Source organism: Pseudonaja textilis, chromosome 1 (genome assembly GCF_049901715.1).
Source record: "Pseudonaja textilis isolate UNSWEBS1 chromosome 1, rPseTex1.2, whole genome shotgun sequence".
Taxonomy (NCBI): Eukaryota; Metazoa; Chordata; class Lepidosauria; order Squamata; family Elapidae; genus Pseudonaja; species Pseudonaja textilis.
The window spans coordinates 153,477,862-153,500,252 of record NC_141990.1 but is presented as its reverse complement, the minus strand read 5'-3'; positions in this window follow the sequence as shown (position 1 = coordinate 153,500,252).

Genomic DNA, 22,391 nt, shown 5'->3' with positions numbered 1-22,391 from the left:
ACATGGTTCTGATACCATCATATGAGATTATGTTGCAAACCACTATTCAGGCAGATAGTGCATTATTTATTGGAGAAGGTAACTAACCTTCAGATACCTGGTGAAGTTACCTTGATCTTGTAATAAACAGACTCAGGGAGACAGAAGTATAAGACTAGGTCATAGCTATGAAAGTGGGTTCAATTGAGTTGAGTGGGTTCAAAGTTTCAGAAGAAATGTTTAACAGCCACTGCATGCTTCTTTGTTGTCAAGGCAGGAACCTGGAAGATTTTTAGAAAGAAAATTGGAAAGTCTCCATCCTAAAGCACATGGTAATGAATTGGCTGTAAATTAATGGTAGTTCAGCTGATAGAATTCATCTCGACAAATCTTATTGAAAACATTCTGCTGGCGAAAGAATCCTACTTTGAAAATAATCACCTTTGGTTTTAGGCAGCTGCCAAAGATTCTGAAAACAGACCTGTGGAAGCAGACCATGGTCCATCTTAATCCAGCATTTTGTTTCTCATAGTGGTCTTTCTGCGTAGAAAGTGGAGATAAAAACCCCTCTTGCAATTGTTCCTTGCATGTGGAGAGAAATGAAGGCAGGCAGCCATCGGCTATCAGGTGACTAGTAATCTTTAGTAGATCTCCCTCTTAAATAAAGAAATTTAAATTAAGAAAATTAAATTATGACTTTGCAAGCTAAATCTACCTAGAGTACAGTACAGTACATGCATTTGCTCATAGAGAAAGGTATGAAATTCAGGATTTCTTTGTTTGAAACATGCTTTCTGACTTGCTGTTCTCTTCAAACCGTCTAAGAATAAGGAGTTCAATGTACTGTAGATGTTGAAGTCAGCATATATTCGTGTTGTATGTTCTCCAGAGGACTACTTACTGTCCTTTAGCAGGGGTAAACCATACTGATACATTCATATATGGGCTTTTCTTTAGCAGGTGTGTCTGTTCAGCAATCATGTTAACTAGTAGAGGCATAGCAAGTTTTGTTGAAACACAACATTCCCAGGGGTGGGATTCTACCAGTTCGCACCGATTCGGTAGAACCGGTTGTTAACATTCTAAACAGTTTGGAGAACCAGTTGTTAGAAGAAATTACTGGCCTAATCCTGTAAGGAAGGCAGGAAGGAAACATTCTGGTGTTGCTTACAGAAACTGCCTCTCCCTTATTACATTCTTGGCAGGACTAGACTTCCTGTCTCAGAAACGTCTCTGGAGTTTTTTTCCCCTCCTTTGCTGGTACTTTGCTTGTGTGGAGTGACCATTCAAAGTTACAATGGCACTGAAAAAAGTGACTTATGACCAATTTTCACACTTACGATTGTTGCAGCATCTCCACCATCACGAGACACCAGGCAAGGAGATGCATGCCTCGATGTGAGTGATATTGAGTTCTCCACACCCAGCCAATAACATGACCACCAAGCCACACCCACCAACTAAGCCACGCCCACAGAACCGGTTGTTAAAAATTTTGAATCCCTGAACATTCCCATTAGAAATTTGCAATGTAAGTTGAAAGCTATGTTCACAAGTGCTATCCACAGATTCCCATAATGTAAAGTTGGTGTTGATATGGGTGAGTAAATAAAGTGCTCTGAGCTAATGTTTCATAGGAAGTTTGCTAATTTTACCGCCAGTGCAGGCATCAAGCATGAGTTGTCCTTGAGTTTCTATGTTGTTGGATGGCCATACTGATGGTTGAGGGGGCAGTCAAGCCTGAGTCCACATCTTTGGCCCAGTTGGTGGATTGGTACAATTTAGTGATCCTAGCACTATTTCCCTGGAGCTAAGGCAAATATGTGAAAGATATTTGTTTGTTTTATTCCCAAATAAACTTTTAATGTGGGTGTAAATTTGAATATACAGTATTTTCAAACTTTAGACAGTTCAGCACCTTAATTGAGATATGTCTTCTTAAGAACCCAGCACAAGGTTTCATTTTTCTTACTCAAATTTAATGGAGGGAATATTTAATGAGAGAAAAACTTGTACAGCCATCTGATGTAATTTGCACTGCTAAAAGGAACAATCTGTAATATGTCATCTGGTGTGGTATTCTCTTTTTTAAAAACTGTTTGTTCTGGGAAGAACATGTTAGGGCCACAATAGGAAAGATACTCATCTGAAAGTAGAAGCAGCTTTGAGAACCGTTGTTACATTTGAATTATGTGACTTCTTTCCTTAGCATACAGCTAAGCATGCCAGATTTGGGCTACAAAACCTCCAAAGTAAAGAGAGTTTTCATTAGCTCTTTCCTGCAGTAATAGATCTGGTAGCTTAACAAGACTCCAAGTATTATCTAGCCTTCTTACTTTGTTTTCAAGTATCTTGAATACCTTTTATTCTCAGCAAAACATTGTGCATACGATTTAAAAATTCTTCTCCAAGCCTTTTTCTAGAAACGTAGAAAAGTGAAAATATACGCGCCAAGTATAGATAAACTGTTGTGGTTATCCTCTACTTTCTTGCCTCACTACCTCCATTATCTGTCAAAGCTTTCCTCAATGTAACATCCTCTAGTCTAGCTATATGGGATTGCAACTCTTGGGATTCATGCTTGCTGGGTGCCAGCTTGAAGAAAGATGCTCTATCATCTCATATCAGTAGTGTGGTTCCTAGGCAAAGTGTGTTATGTCTTGACTTTCCTTAGACAAATGTTTCTCAGTCTTGGTAACTCAAAGATATGTGAACTTCAACTACCAGAATTCCCCAGCTACGCTTGCTGAAGTCCACCTATCTTATAGTTGTTAAGGCTGAGAAACGCTGTTTTAAGACACACACTGCTTGACTGATTCCTTTAATGAGGAAAAGTCTTCCCTTTGCCCTTCAAGCAATAAGGTCTGGTTGCAATAAGGACGACACAATGAACAGATGCAAATAATTTCCTTGAGTCCAATATTTCTTTCAAAACAAGGCAGTGATGATTGCCATTATCCTTCTCCCAAGAGCCTAAGCTGTTGAACTGAACATTTTTTCTGTTATGAATAAGGGCTTGCATTTTGTACTTGGCAATTATTTGGAATTCTTCTTTAAGCTCTTCTACCGGTAGTTCTTCCAATAAATGTAATGAAATATTTGTGTCTGGATCTTTGCCTACCGGGTTTTTAATTCTGCCAGGATAATGTCTGACAAGTATTGTTAAGCTAACTGAATTACAGCTACTAGATTGGGGTCACTCATGTTTTTGTAGCCCAAATGTAGTAGCCATAAACGAAGGATCATGAAGACACATAAATGATTTTGAGTCAGTTCTCTTCTGGAAATGTTACAAAAGTAGGTGGAAGGGGAAGAATGGAAAAGGTTAATTTGATACAGAAACAATTCAGTCCAATTAATCAAATTTGAATGGGCAACTGTAGGTACATTGTGGGGATTTTTTTCAGTACATACCCAGGGTTGTATGAAAAATGAACAAATCAACCATGGTTTTTGAAAATATAACAAAGATCAAACATTGTTTCAGGTTTTCTATGGGTTTTTTCATTCTTAGTGATCACCTGATTTTATTCTGACATCTGTCTGCTGATGGTACTCCTCACGTGGATCTGGGTCATGTAAAGCATTAGTATGAAAGCAAGCAATAAAGGAAGGCGGTAGACTTCATGTTTGCTTTTAATGTATGCACAGATAATAAGTAATACAATGAGATGTGTACATTGCACTCTCCTATTAATGTCTATAGCTACATTATTTCAAAATATCGCAAGTTGACAATGACATTTTGCCTCATTAATCTCAGTACCACCTCTGATGCTGGGCCCAAATCTGCTTTTTCGAGTTTCTTAAAAAGTATAGTGTAACAGCGGGTTCCTGATTTAGATTTTACATTTTGCATGTCACAATGACTCTTAAAATATTGTGAAACATACATATGGCATGAAGAGATTTTTGCAATTTGTCTTGTATATGTCGAATGCTGTCGACAAGTTACCTACATTACTGTAAGATAATTCAAAATATTCACAGTTGCAATTTGTCCATAAATCTTGTTCTGTATGTGCATGTTTGCATTCTCTGTGCTATTAAATAACAGCAGCGTTATCGGAGTGAGTCATACGAAACCTTCCAGTTTTGGTGGGAGTTCAGCAACAGGATACAAACGAAATGGTGTTCAAATGAGGAGGGGAGGGAACCCTAATGGTTAAAATGAAAATGTCAAGCACTTAATGAACAAATCATACAATAATGGCCAGCATGGTGTGTTTCCAAAATTACAGTGTAGATAATCTGTAGATAGGCAGTTATATATTCAATTATAAATTGTGACAGTGAATTCTATGAACCAGTTATACGTCGCATGACATTCTTTAATTTGACTGTTCTGAATCTGCACAAATTATTTTTGTTGGCTGTTCCAAAGTTCTAATTTTGTAAGTGAAGAAAACCATTTCTGTACTCCACTGTTTATAATTTTGTAAACCACAAGCAAACTCCTCTGAGAATATTGTCATTTATAGACTTATAAAGAAGCTGTAAAATGAATGCTAAATCGTTTTACAGCTTTTTTATAAGTCTATAAATAAGCATTTCCTGCTAAAGATGCTCTTGATTCTTTGGATTACGTTTTTTTTTCCTGCTCCTGCTAGAAATGGGAAGGCCAGAGTTATGTTTTATAGTATATACCTTAGTATATATTTTATTAGTATTCCAGATGAAGCTGCTGCTTTATAGCACTATGACATCAAGGCACTGGAATATTTGGCATTTTATTTCAAGCCCTCTCCATCCAATTCTTAACAAATGGGCCTTCAACATAATGTTGAGCTGAATCATCACTTTCTAACAGGATTGTTCTTCGGGGTCCCTGTAAATTCCTCCACAGCCCTCTATTACAGTTGCTACCTCTCCAGCCGTTCTTCCTTATTTTTTTCCATTTTTGTTTTTGTTTTTAACACTCAACACTCCCATAATTATGGCAAAGGTTTAGTTTTCATATTCTGGAGTATTTTGTTTCTGTGTGGATGGTTTTGCCCCTTTATGGTTTTCTTTTTTTAAAAAAATATTGTTGCACACTTTGATATTGTCTTGATGATTCTTAAGGAAAAATAGGTATTCCAAAGCAATGTATTTTTGTTTGATTTTCAATATATTTTAATAACACAATAAAAAATGAAAAAAAATCTGATCCTCCTTGGATACATATACCTTTATTTGTCTGATAAGTGGTGCTGTGTGACCTCCAGCATCCCTTACCTTTGCCCAGATTGGTTGGGCTTCGAAGAGCTTTGATCCAATATTATCTGAAGGGTTACTGATTTAACAGCCCTAACTTAGGCAATGTAATATTTACTTATTTAAAAGATTTTTGTGGATGCCCATATTGTGGCACAGGCACACATATCTCAAAGCAGGCTTTTCCTCCACATCTGTAGGAGATGATCAGGCTGAGCCTGAGAGCGGGGTCAAATATATCATCAGATTGGAGTCACTATGTCACCAGAAGAGACTAAGTGCAACCTCCCTTGAAGTTCGTTGACTCTTATCTGGCGCCAATTTGCCTTGACCATTTATAAGTCAGATTTATGTGAATAGATAGCATCAAATAAACTCATATTGCTTTTGAACTCTATCCTGGCTCCTAGGATTGTAAAGGTGGCAGTGGCGCCTAGGGGATTGTATAGATGCATGATGTAATTCAAGGGTCTTCAAACTTGGCAAGTTTAAGACTTGTGGACTTCGACTTCCAGAATTCCTGAGCTAACGTAACTGGAGGAGGAATTCGGGGAGTTGAAGTCCACAAGTCTTAAAGCTGTCAAGTTTGAAGACCCCTGATGTAATTGATTGATTGGGGACCTGGCTTTTCTTGAATTTTTGTTGCATTGTTTGTATTGCTTGTGCTTTTATTACTGTCATGATAGACTCAACCATTCTGTGCAATGATAAGGGATGCTAGAGATTCACATATTTCACAACTTTCTGGAGGTTAATTGGGGGAAATAATGAATTTCTTCAACAACAGTGCACAGCGACCATCGTGCTCAGTTCCAGAAATTATTTGTATGGTCAGCTGTTAAGGTGCCAAAATAGTGAAGCAGATTTTTTTCCAAACTGATTCTTAATGCATCTGTTGTTTTCATGGGTGGCATGGAGTAGAAAAAGGATAATAGGTCCCATTAAATCAATAACCACATTTATTGATTTTGGTGCAATATAATATGTAACTTAGGTCTGCTGAAATATTCTTGCTCCTGCTCCTAGTACTTCTTATCAAAAAGGGGATTACCTTAGAAATTCAACTTTTGTTAATGGTTTGATTAATTAGAACGTTTTCCTTCAAATTTTAAGATGACAAGCTTAAAGCCTTTCCCTTAATAAATGCAGAGAGAATCTCACAACCCAGCATCATAAAAGAGAGGTTTTTTAAGGATTTGTGTGGGAGGGTTTTGATCTGTAATAACAACTTTGGGGTGGCACAAAGTGATGGCAGAAAAAAACAAGGTGGCAGAGAAGGCTGAGTTACTCAATCTTTCATATACTTTGGAGAAGAAATTGAAAATATGCCCATCAGTTTCTCAGAGAGAGGACTTCAAAATTATCTGGATTGCCAGGCATCTGATCCTTTTCTAAAATGAAAATTCACTACGTGTCACTTAGGATGTTTCTCCAAGGATTACAAGGTGTAGCTCATGTTGTTTTTAACACAAAGCCTAATTTCTCAAGTACTTTGTCTCCACTTACTCCACTGTACTTTACCCATGAAAACAGTAAGGAAAGGAAATGCATTTAACTTACTTCTAATGCAGCTTAAACCATGAATCAGGGTGAGTAGAATTAAGATTCTTATGCCCCATATACTTCATAGTTTCCCACCTCTGTTATTAAAAAATAAACTTTGAATCTTCATTCTGGAAGCATGTTGGGAATCATAATTCAAGGTTGCATGGGAAGGAGAACTGCTGCTTTGAGACTATAGTACAGGCTAGTTAATTAATTGCATTTGTATGCTGCCTATCCCCCAAATGCTATATATCCCCAGCTTAAACTTGTTCCACAACCCACTATCGATTTAGGCATTCCTGAATGTTTTCTGGTTGATCCATCCATCCATCTCTTTTTCTGCTCTTCTTTTAAAGAAAGCAAGTGGTGGAAACAGAAGCCAATTTGAAGAAGTCAGCAAGTATATGAGAAAGTTGTCTGTAGAAAAGGTATTTTTGACTTTGAAACAAAATTGAAAATGACAATTATTGGAAGATTTTCTGGCCTGACTGTTCCACGTGCAAGAGAAGTCAAAAGGCCCTTTCATTAGGCAAATGGGTCAGCAGGTAAGGACAAGGCAGAGGATGATGGATGCTTTATTCCCAGCTCTTAGGTGGCTGTGCTGCGGAGGCCACAGTGATTTATTATTTTCAATTTGTATAGATGCCCATCTTTATTTCTTCTTTTCCTCTTGCAAGGCAGGGTTGGGCCACTGGAGCATCTGTCTCTAAACCTGGTGCTTCCCAAAATGTGCCAGGAAACTAGAATTCCAGCATTTTCAGGCAATAAGACTGAAAGTGAAACTATATTGCAACACACCTAGAGAGCACTTGGATGGGAAAGTAGGACACTTGTCCTCTTTCGGCTCTGATGCTACTTAAATATATGTAACCATACAGGACAGGATTCCCATGTAAGACTAAGTGGGAGAATAAATCAGCATGCGCCTAATTTTCAAGGCCAAAGACTTTCTCTTCAGGCAGCCCACATAACGTGGAGGTGGATGATGCTGAGATGTGAGGACACCATTCGGTTAACCATCTGAAGAAACAAAGTGCTAATTTCTCAGATTCCTTAGTCATTTATAACTGCTAATGCATAATATGGGGTATATATTTGTGAGTGAGTCATCCTTGAGTGCTGTTAAAATGCTAGAGAAAGCAGCAGGGTTTTTCATAGAGCTTCAGTGTTCTTTTTTTTCTTCCTCCAGCTAAATTAATCTGACACCTAGTAGGAGCTGGCAGTACTTAATAATTACATTATCTTTTAAAACTGGAGATACAGCAGAGACAGTAGATGACAGTTAAGGATTCAAAGGTCAGCAAATGCCTGCCCTGGCTGATTAATACCTTTGTCATTTGTGTCCCCCAATTCTAAAACTTAATTAAGTGCTGGGCCCTTTTCTGTTTGTATCTTTCAGTTTGGGAAAGGGGTTGTTTGGAACAGTTTTTCTGCACTCCTACTGGAGCTAATCCTCCAGAGTTCAATCTAATGTCTTCTAAATTCAAATCCTGTGTGGTGGGTTATGTGCCATCTCACCCCATGGATGTCCCGGTTAAATGGATAGGGCCATCCTGAAATTGTAATCTTGACACTTTAAATTGCCTGCTTTCACATACCTAGGGTTGGAAATTTATCCTTTGTTGTAAATGATCCCATTATGTCTATGCTTTCCCATGCTCCACATTATTAGTTGCAACAAACATAGCCAATTATGAGCTTTAGCTAAAAATATTTATTTACCTATTTGAAATAACTGATAATATAAGTCCTCCTATGACAGGTGTCTGATCTTCCACAGCTTCCATATATCTAACCACTGGAGGCTTCAAGAAAGTTCCAGATAAGTGGCATGTCTCCATGAGCCACACACGCCTTCAATGGACACCATTGCTTTCAGGCAGGCATAAAGTCACTTTCAAGCCAGCTGTACATTGCTTAGTGTAATGTGGGCACACTTGTTGTTGTTGTTTAACAAATAATTTTATTTGAATTTTTCCAATGCAGTAAAAATGTACAGGCAAAGGATTGAAAGTAAAAAAAGAATGCAGAAATGAAAAAAGGGAAAATATAGAATTATGCCTTCCAGCCTTTTCTCTATCACTTAATTGTCATCATAACCTTTTCCCGCCCTCTTCATGTATTTTAGCCCCCAAATACTTAAGCCATCACTTTGATCTCTAAACAAAAGACCCTATAAGGTTAAGAAAAAAAAACAACCTCTTGATCTATAGCCAATGTCTTGACACATTATCTAAATGACATTGCCAAATCAAAGGTTAAGCATGGGTTTGTACCACTCCTAGTACTGATCAGATTTGGAAAACAATCAGGAAATGAGAGCTAGATGTTAACCTTTCCCTCACCAACTTATTATCCACTCAAAATGATATTCTGGTAATAGGTGGAATATGGACCTAAATGTAAAGTTTTGTTAGCATAACAAAAATGCATAGTTCTCCTACTAAAATTAATCTTCTAATCTTAAAACAACTTATTTGAGTAGAATAGTAGAATAATTTGGAGAAGTTAAGATAGAAATAAAAGTTTAACCACCAAGGCCTTCTCCTCCAGTCCTCCCTTTTTAATTATCTCAAAGCTCACAAAGATGTCCCCTGAATTTCAGCACCACTCTTTCTTGTGGCATCATTATATCACTAGATGATTGGCTGGGTCCTTCCGGAAAGTTAGAAAAAGCAATTACAACTGCAAGCTCTCAAAAGTTGCTTATCCATCCCTGGAGCGTATACAAATAGTCCTTGCTTAAAAAACACAGCTGGGACCAACAACTCTTGGAACCACAGTTGGGACCAACAACTAAGCAAAACATTATGTGACCACAATGGATTTACACCCTTACTTCCACTGCAGTTGCTGAATGAAACACTTGCAGTTATTAAGAAGGTTTCACGCAACCACAATTTGTGATTTTACTACTGATTTTTCCATTGACACTGCTTGTCAGAAGAGCTGGCTGTGAAGCGTACAAATGGCAATCATGTGATCAGAGGCTGATGCAATTATCATAAATGCCTGTCGGTTGTGAAGTGCCTGAACTGCAAACATATGAAACCCAGCTGGGTGACTTTGGACCAGTCATCTTCTCTCAGCCTAACTCACCTCACCATGTTGTTATTTGTGGAGAAAATAGGAAAAGAAGTAATAGGCATGTGTACTGCCTTAAGTTATTTATAAAAATAATAAATAAATAAATAAAATTAGCTATGGGAATACTTTTATATATCACATGGTCATATATCTGTGTGACAAAATCATACCTACCTATTTTAGCATGGAACATACTGGTTGCTTAAGGGTGGAATTTGGGGCAAACTAAATATAAATTTGTTTACTGATTTTAAAAAAGGAGCCCAGGTAGTCTCTGTGTTCCTTAACACAGGAGTTTTCAATGCCAGGATTCCTCTCCTGGATGAAGGTAGATAAAAAAACAGAATTTGGCACAAATCTAGGAAGGCATTCTTTCTCCTGTAATAATAACAGCTAAAACAGTAAGTGGTGCTTTGAGCTTGCATCTTAATTCTGTGATAACTTCATTTTAAATGGAGGCCCCAAGAACCAAGAATAACACATGGAATTACTTCTGAGCGATTTCCTTTATTGTTCCTCACCTATAGACAGAAATCTTGCCAAACTAAAGCAACTATTTGCATCATTAAAGATAAACTCTGAGAATTATTAAGGAGGAGCCATCTTAACTCTCTCCCAACCAAATTATCTAAACTTTGCTGCATCTTGGCCCCGCTGGAGTGCAGCCCCTCCATTCTGTGAATCCAGAATATATTCCACCACATACTTAGATATTTAATGGATTTGATACAGATATGGAATTTGTATTCCTTAAATGAATAAATAACCAAAATAGTTTTCAATTTGTAAAAACAAAAACAAGTTAGCTCTATCCCTCCTGATGTTCCTGAAATCCCTCAAGACCTGGTATTGTCACCATGCCGGAGTGGGGTGGGGTGTCCCAAGAAATTGGAAACTTGTTTAGATAGCTCCACTATTAAGGTGGATATATTAATTCTCTCTGTGTCTGGACTTTGCATATATGTTTTAATTTTAATTAACTTCTAATTTTTAATGTTGGCTTTCTATCTTTCAAATACTCAGTTTTTAAATATGTATTTTTTATCATTTTGATTCCTGTCTGCCTTCCAGAGTTACTTCTGGTGAGATGAGTGGCTATATAAATTTGATTAATAAATGGAATATTAATAAAAATACAGAAAAACCTCCTTGGGCCAGAGAAAATTAAGCTAACTGTGATTAATGGTAAAGGCAGAGGAACCTAGGCATGCTGCTGAAAGACTCAGTGGCAACTAGAAATAGCAACATGTGAAAATGAATAGCTCAAGTTAACACAGAATGATCAAGATAACATATTACACTGATAACCAAGTATCGATAAGATTATTGTCATGCTTTCTACAGCTGATATCAATGTGAAGTAAAGGAACAGATGCTCTTCAGAAACTACTTAGATGGAAAAATCAGTGCCAGGAAAAGAGTTAATATTAATGAATATATCTGGGAGGTTTTTTGGGAGGAGATTTAATTTAGTTAAATCTATTTCCTCTGTTTTGGGGAAAGCTCTGAAGCATGATCCTTAGCTAGAGATATCTTGTGTTACAATTGGCTGAGTTCTATAGCACAGGGCACCAATTTTTAGAGTCTAGTGGACATATGGAATCTTATTGTGGGCAGCCTTAAAATCACTGCTGTGATGAGTGTGTGTGTGTGTGAGAGAGAGAGAGAGAGGGAGGGGGGCAGGGAGGCTTATTACCACAACTAAATTGGTAAGGATGCTCCCCTTAGCCTACTACTTCCTTACCTGGACACATTTCCAAATGAAGTGGGAACTCCAATCTCTCTCTCTCGCCAATTTATTTTCTAAGAATGTCTTAGTTCCCAAATGATGTCCAGAAGTATTCCTGGAAATAAAAGTAAACCCGGAAACTTGTATGAGTAGGGTGCCATTTTCTTACTCTTTAATCGTATTTGTTCTTTTGAGAGAGTTTGGTAGGTGCCAAGGGAAGTGCCAAGGCATTTTGGTGCCCAGAGGTATTGGGCTGGGGATCCTATGGCAAAAAATTCTTCAAAACAATAAGGATTTCATAATAATCTAACTTATCTAGATTATTAATCATTACAACTCTAAAACCAACATAACAATACATAGGATTTTGCATATACAAATAACTTCTGAAATCTAGCGCAGCTTTAAATTTGGTAAAATACTACGAATCTGATAAAAATCATTTCATCTTCCTAAAATTCACCAGCTGGTAAGTTTTGTTTTAGAGCTGCATCTCTTAAGATATGTTAATCGTATAATTCCCTTTATTAGAAACAACTCAGAATATTTTCATTGTCTGTTTTCTCATGATGAAATTTTGCCAGCAATAAACATGTTCCACATTGTCTGAAATCATAGCAGAATAGAAGTCTCAGCCAACAGCAAAGGGTGTGTGTGTGGGGGGGAAGGGGGATTAACAACTGGCATAATGTATAGATATAATCCCTTTCTGGAAAAGGTTTGAACAAATGTCAGTGTATTTGTTCCACTATGTAGGAAGTCCTTTTGTTTACTGCCATTCAATTCCTGATAAAGATTCTCTATAAGAATTACAGAATTATCAATTCAATGAAGTTAAAGTAACATAGTACTTATTGTATAGTTATGATTGTGCAATAATGTAACAGAATTTTTTTAAAAAAAAATTTAGATTCCAATAAACTACGTTATCAGATAACATCCCATGCAGAATTTCAATAATGATGTGAGATCACAGATTTTGGAATGTCAGAATGTAAATGAATGATATCATCATTATTTTTTTAAATAGAGCAGACAAAAGATTCCCCATAGCTCTTTTGCCATTTCCTTTCCATTCTCTGAACCATCCAAGTAATGACATCACTGGCTTTGTGCCTTTCTGCAGAGAATGCATTGTATGACATGGCTGTACATTTTCTGGAAACCAGATGTTTTGGTTTGTGTAAACAGCCATTTGTGCTTCCGTGTTTGTATGAACAGGCTACAATATCTGAACATCCTGTGAAGTCACCCTTGTGTCTCACCGGCTTTGATGTTGAGGAAGTTAACTAATTCACTGACAAAAATATTGAAGTGAATAGCGTTTTACTTAAACTTGCTCTTTATTCTTCAAGATACTTAAATCTCCTTCAGAAATTATTCTCCTATACTTCAAAGAAGTGAGTGAGATGCATATTAGAAGTTTCATGACAATAATTATATTGACTTAAGGCCAGTTTTTTGTTTTAAAGGTTTATACTGTAGTGAGCAATTAATAATGGTACAGTAAAAATTTGAATAGAAACTTCTAATTAAAAGAAGCTCATTCATTTAAACACACATACTGTATATTGTGGAACTTTTATAATTTTAATTATTATACATTTGCAGAAGACTTCCAGATTTATTTATGGAACTATGTAGTTTGCCTTTCTTTGGATGACATGGCCATCCCCCCCGCCCCCCTGAAAGGTCTATTAGAAAGGTCTAAAATTTATTTATTTATAAAATATGTTGAAAGATTAAAAACAGGGAGGAAAGGAGGGAGGGAGGGAAAGAGAAGGAAGGAGAAATCAAATCATTGCCACACATATTGCATTGTCTCCCTCTGTGAGGAAGATAGGTGGTTTCAAAATGTGACAAATAAATACGCAAAATCTTTGCAATTTTATTTTAAAATGAAAATTGGATACCTGACATTAACTCACTGGGGGTGATAGAGGGTGCCTCCTTTGCTCTTTTCTGAGAGCACATAGGACCTTCTACTTGAAAAACTATAGCTTCCCAGTTTTAAAAAAGGTATTTTGCATTCCTACTGGGATATGTACCACACAAATATATTATGACTTTTGCACTGGAGTTCTGGACTGCACGTGTTTCACTGACTTCTCTCTTTTTTGCTACATATATAGTCTCTTTTATTTACATCATATGACATTACATTGCCTCTTTGCCACTAATGTTTTCTTATATGTTAGAATTATATGTAATTGCTGACAGAATTTATTGTTGGTGGTGTATAGATGAGCTTTTCCCGCAACACTTGAAGTTCATGGCCTCAGTAATTGTAACTCTAGTCCTGGATTGTTATTTGTAATTAATAATATTATTCCTAGGTGTATTACATCTGATAATACTTCATGCAGGTGCTTAGTTGCTATAAGAACCAACAGAAGGGGAACACAATTATTTGATGGCTAGATTCTTTAGCACCCCTTTGCCCTTTTTTTTAAATAAATAAAGGGCATTTTTAATTTATAGGAAGGTTAATTTAACAAACTCTGTGGAATACTTTGTGAACAGATCCACAGGAGTTTGTGTTGAATGTGCATCCAGAGACAAAACATAGAATATTAAGGCTTTTAAGGTTTGGGTTAACCGAGGAGATGCTCTGGGAGGCACTGTTGAGCTGCATCAGAATATAGGAATTTACTACATGGATGCATCTTGAGATATTTGTAAGTTAATTGCATCTATGTGGATTGTAACTGTGGAGTAGCAGAGTACTGGTTAGCTATTAGAAGCCAGATACAACTTTATCAAAATGTCAATCATCAAAAAGAATAAACAGTATTGGGCTCCCTGATCTTGATATTGTACAGTACATTTGCCAACAATTGTACTGTACAATACATTTGCATGCATCCTCCTTCTCCTCGTCCTCCTCGTCCTCCTCCTTCCATATCTGTCATCGGATATTGGTGATCATGTTGGCGATCCTATTTTTATCAACAGCTGCACAAAAAAGTGCTGTTGAGTTTTGTCCAAACCAGTCGCTTAGATTTTGAAGCCACAATATTTCTTCTTCTGCTTGGACCTCATTTGCCTTCTCTCTTTCCTTAGAGGATTACGTGAAGTTTGCTGTGTTTTTCTGGGTGTCGTATCATATGTCCCAAATATTCTAACTTTCGCTTTTTTAAGGTTTTGATGATTTCCCTTGGCTTTCCAGGTGGCTTGTTACCTCCTCATTTCTGATTTTTGTCAACCCAACTTGTATGTAACAACTGCCGGTAAATCCACATTTCAAATGCTTCTAGTCTTTTCAAGTGGCTTGCTGTCAGAGACCAACTCTCCACTCCGTAGAGCAGGATAGAAAAGATGTAGCATCTGATAAACTTGCATTGGCTAGAACAAACAGGTGAGGGATAGGAAAATGAATAAAATCCTGTTTCTGGACCTGACCTAAATTAAATAAATGAATGAATAAATAAATAAATTAAGGCTGTAGCTTAGGTTGCTTTACAGATAAGGAGGAAAATGCAAACATCTCAAAATAATTATTCTGATCATTCTCTTTTTGAGCAGATTAGACCAGTTTCATGATTTTGGATGTAGGTAGGACTAAGGAAGCTGGCATGTAGTGCTTCATAAGTTAGTCTTACTTTTCTCTGCAAAGACGACACAATTAGGATGGATTCCAATTAAAATGGTTGGCCAAGTGGTTAAAATTCTTATTAGCTTGGCAAGGCAAGAAAGAAAGCTGAACACTGTGGCACATGGTTGACACATGAGAAGATGGTGGGAAATGTTCAGAGTTGCTTAAAAAAAAGCAGACAGTGTAGTTAGGAACAGATTCTTAAACGGCAAATCAAATCAAAGCTCTACTGGACTGATTCTGTCTCCTCTGTGGCACAGAGATGCCTACAGAAAATAATCTTCAAAGGAGAAGAGACAAACCGCTTTACACTTATTCATCCTCACGTAATGCGTTGCTGGGAGAGAGATGCTGAACTGTTGTTGGAAGACATAAAACTCAAAGACATCAGTATGTTTCTTGGAAATAATTAAGAAATCAAATAGCACTCAAAAATAAAACATCAAACACACATTGGCACAAGCTCAACACATTTGATGTGTACTTATGAGATCATTATTAAATGCAGTGTGATTGAATACATGATCATGCCAATATCCCATGGTCCCAACACCATCTCTAGTCAGAAATTTTCATCCATTTTAGTGCTTCCAGTCCAACTGCACGAGGAAAAATACTTTGACATTTAATCAATCAACTTTCATTCCTCGGGCAATACAAATAATGATAATCGTTAATACTCCGGGGATCTCTGAATGAAAAGGACATTATTCTGAGTAAATGTAGAAATATTTTAATGATGAAGCTAGCGATTGAGATTCAGTTCTCCAATATTGGGCTTTATGTGAAACCATTGTGGCTATGCATACTTGAAAAATGAATGAGAAGAAGTGCTTCAGCTCTTGCTGGAGCACAGCAACTCTGCCATTTGTTAAAGCACCCCTCCTTTTTGTGGCTTTTGTGTGAGTCCCCCTCCCCTTTTTCAATCTGACATGGAAACCAGCAAAAGGAGAGGCTGTTTTAACAAAGAGCCAGGCTGTGCTAGCTTTGTAGAAAGATCTGAAGCACTTCTTAATCGTGTTTCCAGTGTGCAAAGCCCTAGAAACCACCATCTTAACTGTTCTTCCAGATGGCTATGAAAAACAATCGCTGTTCTAAAGGACCTTAATATAGCAGAATTTTATGAATAACCAGTATTTTTTATTTTGCTGCATTGGTTTTGTTATAAAACGGGCACACATTTTAGAACAACACAGAATAGTACAGGTAGTCCTCGACTTTCAACAGTTCATTTAGTGGCCGTTCAAAATTACAATGGCACTGAAAACAGTGACTTATAACCATTTTTCACACTTACAACCTTTGTAGAATCCCCATGATCATGTGATCAAAATTCAGACACTTGGCAACTGGTTCATACTTAGGACTGTTGATGTTTCCCAAAGTCATGCCATCCCCTTTGACAAGCAAAATCAATGGGGAAGCCAGATTCACTTAATGTTACCAACTTATTGACGGCAGTGATTCACTTAACAACTGTAGGCAAGAAAGGTTGTAAAATGGGGCAAAATTCACTTAACGCATGTCTCACTTAACAACAGAAATGTTAGGCTCAATTGTGGTCATCAGTCAAGGATTATCTATAGAAGCCAGAAGAGAGTCAAGGTTTATCCACACTGTCTGGATGCCCTGTCACCAGAGTGGGATGGCAATCATTTTTAAGGTAGAAATGGGCAATAGCAGCCTTTACTCACCTGCCTCGGACAGGAAACTCATCCTTCTAATTGCTTTTCTGCTCTGGTTTAAAAGGAGTCTTTCCCCCTTGAGTTGTCCTGAATGTTCTTGCTCATTCTGACCAGACTCCTTTCCTTTGGCTAATTCATAGTTGAAAGAATGCCTCCTCAACATAGCCAATGTCTACCATAGTAAGATATTTTAGATCTTGTTGTCACCTTAATTGTTGCAACAGCAAAGTCCATGTAACTTTTACTTTGTAAGTCAAAGATTACAGATTTGAAATCCAATATCATCATCATCATCACCACCACCACCACCACCACCACCATTATATCATGGACAGTGTCAACTGTCCACTTGGCAAATCCAGAAAAAGAAACTCCTGGGACATGATTTTTACCAAGAGCATAAACTTAACTGAATAAATCACGTTGGCACAGAAGAAGCGAAACTAGCTCTGGGGTTTTCACACAAAAACAAGGGTAATTAATTCCCCTTTTCCCCTATGGGCCACCCAACTTTCCAAAACATCCACCAATCACACATATTCAGGTGTAGACTGACAATCACTACAGACTTTTAGCTATACAATTTGGGATGAACACCCTTTGAATGGTGTGGGAGCAGGAATGAATTTCCAGAGGAAAGATTGCAGACTGCAGGAACCAGGAGCACTACTCGGGTGACCCTGCGGACACAGATAAACCTCCAAGTGCTTCAAAGACCCTCTAAAAGGATGCAAATGACCAGCTGTCTGCAAGGAATATAAATCCTTCCATTCCCCACTATCCTGTCAGAGCTGAAGAAGCTTTTTGGTTGAGAAGTGAAATGTCTTTGAAAGAAAAAAACAAGAAAGTCCAGTTGCCCCCTGAGAAAGCACATTTGTGTCTGAGAACTACTACAGGCAGAAGAGCAATTTAAATGGAAGCGTGGCTGTGCCCCCAGTCTCTATTATTCAACTGTATTATTCAATGTAATTGGAGTGAATTTTGGATAGTTTTGGTATTTGGCTGATATAATCAAGAGCTATTTTCTATTATTCATGTGTTGTTTATGCTTCTTAAGACAAGAAAAATAAAGAAACACATAATATAGTACAACTTAGAAATCAGACATGAATAAACAAAGGTTGTCCAATAATCATACTATGGACAAAAACCTGTTAGAATAAAATAATCTTCAAGGCCTTTCTAACTGAATGGTGACTTTGGGTAAATTGGATGTAGCAGATTCCAGAGTGCAGGGACTATTGAAGCCAGATATCTTGTCCCAAGCCCAGGAACCTCATGAGAGGATAGGATGCTCACATGGACAGAGAGAAGATGAAATATTTTTCAAATACAGGGGACCCAGAATGTTTTAGTGCTTGATTAGATAGCATTTCAGTAGCAAATCATTCAGGAGAGTAGGAAAGTAGATTGATGTAGTGTACCATCCAAAGTGATAACAATAAAATCACAATGACCATAAACATTATTTTATTTCCCTTGTTTTGATGTACATTGTTATTATTATGTTCGGGAGGACGGCGTTCAGAGATGAGAGACTTGGGTTCGGTAACAACAGCTCTTTATTAGTAGGCTAAATCAGACTGAGCAAGATAGCAGCACCGGCGGCTCTTTTATAAGCTTTGCCGAGGCTAGGTGGCCAGTGACGCTGCTTTGAGTCTCCCGTGCTTGGATTTGACCAATCACAGCAGACTCTTAGCAAGCCAATCACAACCGTCCAGGCTGACCAATCAGGTAGCAGTTCAAGCGGACCAATGGGAATGCAGGGTTTCAAGCCTGCTAATACGGAACAGTTATATTGATATTATTACTGTGTTTCTCATAAAATAAGGCCGGGTCTTATATTTTTTTGAGCCCCCAAAAAACGGCTAGGCCGTCTTTTCGGGGGTGACTTAATCCCTCCCTTTTCATCTTTGTTTAGAGCGCCCCGTGGGCAGCTTCGCCACAAGCCGCTCCTAACAGGTGATCATGGCGAAGCGCAGAGAGCTCCCTACTCCCACCAAACATCTTTGCTGCAGACCCAAGACCTTTGGCACCTGCCGCTGTTGCTTTCCCTTCTGCCCATTCCGCTGCCACGCTTGGAGCTGCCGCTTCCATGTTTGGAGTGCTGCTGCCATTTGGAGTGCCACCACCATTTGGAGCACCGCCACCATGTTTGGAGCTGCCGCTTCCATGTTTGGAGCTGCTGCCGTGTTTGGAGTGCCGCCGCCATTTGGAGCACCGCCACCATGTTTGGAGCTGCCACTTCCATGTTTGGAGCTGCCGCTGTGTTTGGAGTGGCGGTGGCGCTCCAAATGGCGGAGGTGCTCCAAACAGTGGCAGTGTTCCAAACGTGGAAACGGCAGCTCCAAACGCGGCGGCAGCTCCAAATGCGGACATGGCAACTCCAAACAGCGGCAGTGCTCCAAACAGTGGTGGGGTTCCAAACGCGGAAGTGGCAGCTCCAAATGTGGAAGCGGCAGCTCCAAACGTGGTGGCAGCTCCAAATGCAGAAGCGGCAGCTCCAAACGGCAGCGGTGCTCCAAACGTGGAAGTGGCAGCTCCAAACATGGCCGTGGCGGCATGGGCAGAAGGGAAATCAACAGCAGCGGGTGCTGCAGGTCTTGGGTCTGCCGCAAAGGTGCTTGGCAGGAGTAGGGAGCTCTCCGTGCTCTGCCATGATCGCCCATTATGAGCAGCTGGTGGTGAGGAATTGCTGCCCGCAGGACGCTCCTAACAGCAAGTCCCCCCACCCTTCCCCCCATTTTGCATGTTTTAAACTAGGCCTAAATTTGGGGGGAGGGGCTTAATTTGATTTTATGCCTAGAAAACATGCTGAGTCTTCCTATTGGTGGAGGCCGTATTGTTGGAGAAACACGGTAAATATATTAAGAAAGTGGCTAACCAAATGAAGTTTATTTTGGGATTTAGGTGCAAAGATGTGTTTCCTTATTCAACTTCACTTCAAAGCTAAACACTGACTTTAATCCTGAATCACTGGCCAGCTAATAGGAAACGCCAAGCATAGACATTAAAACAACCCCATTATCAAACCTTTGACCTCTTGTGGGAATGTTTTAGACTTGCTTAGCTGCTCCCTTAAAACACTTTTTCACTATTTTATTGGATTTTATTCTTCTAGCACAGTTGCTTTTATAAACATCCTAGATTTTTTTTTTTTTATTAAAGGGTGAGACATACTTCCATATAATAAATAAACAGACATTCCAGCCAGTACTCACAAGATTAACAATGTTGCTTCAGTGACTTGACTATTGCTCACCAAAGAATAACTACAAAGCAAGGGAGGAGCAGCAGCTCATCCAAATGAGGTCAGCTGAGAGGTTCTGAGAAAACACAGGCCTTTAAATGATCCCTTTTATCTCTTTAGCTAACAAAACATATTTCTATGTTGAAGGGGAAATTCTATGAACATTAAAGCCTAAAATATTAGTTAGGGATGCACTGTTGGAATCTTTTCAAGATAGAGTTGGCCATACAAAAATCACTGGAAATTTATTCAGTGGTTGAATTGATGACTTTCTGTAACCCTTAATTTTTTATGTTTAACTTCCAAAATAAAATGTTGGCATAACTACTATTTTATGAATGGCAGTATGCCATATGTGGAATATCACACAATACAATGATGTTATAAGTGGAGTCCTATCCCTTCCAGAGACAATGTGGAGTGTTGTGTTAATGAGCTGTTTCCCTCCCCACCCCCAGCAACTATAGAGGTCATACATTGAATACACTGCCCATCAATGTCAAGTTCTGCCTTGATTATGGAATAGAGAAGAAGCACTAGAGATAAATGCCTAATTTTCCACCATGAAATGGTGGGTTTCCTGCCTAGTTTATTCTCTCTGCTTGGGGTTCATGAGCTCTGGCATTAGACAGAAGAAGTTGTAATAGGACTCTAGAGCTGTGATTCAATAATAATTTCTTATGGACTGGGGATGTTGGCGTTATCTGATTTCCACTACTCTTGGATGCAACTGCTTTCTTTTATGGTTTAATAATTTTTACATTCCTTGGATAAGGGGGCTCAAATTTTCAGAGATCAAAGCTCCACTCACATATAAGAACATTAACAGACTAATCCAACACTCTGCTGAAGGGGTGTTGGACAGAATAGGTGAGTTGCTCCAAGGGTAGGTTAGTTCTTCTCTAAGCAGACAGCTGAGAAATCTGATCTAGGTTGGCCCAAGATAGCTTCCATCATCCTGGAACTTTGCTAATGGCATGTTCTAAGAATATCTCAGGAAAAGTCTTCCCCCCCACCTTATTTTCCCCTAGATATACTCAAATGGAGTTACAAAGTTTACCAAATGGATGATCCTCTTGCAAGACAAAATTGACATCTGGGTAAAAAGACAAAATGGATCCTTCAGTTGTTCTGGCTGAAGCAAAGTAGTAAAAGTAAAAAAAAAAAGTTTTAAAAAATGATTCTAAATTTGGGGTGGATTCATATGTTACTACTATAAGCTTGCAATTGTCATTATTAGGGTCCTCAGTGAGATACTTGCAGAAGTAAGAAACTACTTTTTCTCAGATTTTGGATTCTCAGCTTTTGGTGTCTTTTTTTTTTGTACTAGCCAGGGGAGTATTATACAAGCAAACTAACATCTGAGTTCCACACTCTAATTCAACCTTTCTAAACCCAATGTATTCCAAAAGTGTTGCTTCACCACTTATCACCGCAGTCAGCGCAATTATCCTAGCTGTAATTGCTGAAGAGTCAGGCACCAACACATCTAGAAGGCCAGGTTGAAGAAGGATGACATAACTATTTCTTGGTTTCAGAGATTGTGATGTTTGCAACCAATCAAAAGAATTTTCCCCATTTCAGTAGTATGTAATTAACTTTAATACACTGTGTTAATAACTAGAAACTTGTAATTATCTCTTTGTGACTGTTACTTACTCCATACTCATCTAGAGAATGTGGCTCCAAATCTTGCCAAGGCAGTTTTCTGTGCAGGTCTTTATAAACTGCCCACGTTATGCCCTTCATTGTACTCCTCTCTACGCTGTCTTATTTCTGTAGCAAAAAGGAGTCAGTAATCAGAACACTGTATGACTTTTCCTTCTCCGACTTTCCTGCTTTTTAAAAATAAACTCAAAAGGATCCACCGCTTTGCTTTCAAGCAAGTTTTCAGGGAGAAAGGGCTTTGTAAACATAATAAGCAACATACAAAGACATACATGCACGCACACACACACACATATGCGCGCATGTGCACACGCGCGTGTGCACACACACACACACACACAGGGAGAGAATATACCGTACAATTTTCTTGAATTTCCTGGGATTACCACATTTTTTTTCCAAATTGAAACTATAACAAATTCAGTCTTACAAGAGTCCCATGCTCCAAGAGCTCGACCGAAAGGCCTTTCACATCCTCTTTTGCACCAACCTCAGTCTAACTGCTCCTCTGGAGAGAGGAACTAGCTCCATCTCAATTTATTTGAAAGTGCTCCGGTCCTGGACCTTTCCTTGAAACACAGGAGCTTGTGGGCAGGTTTTCTATTGGCTTTGCTTTCTTGCTCTACAATGCAATGTAACACCAGGGAACAGAGAGCA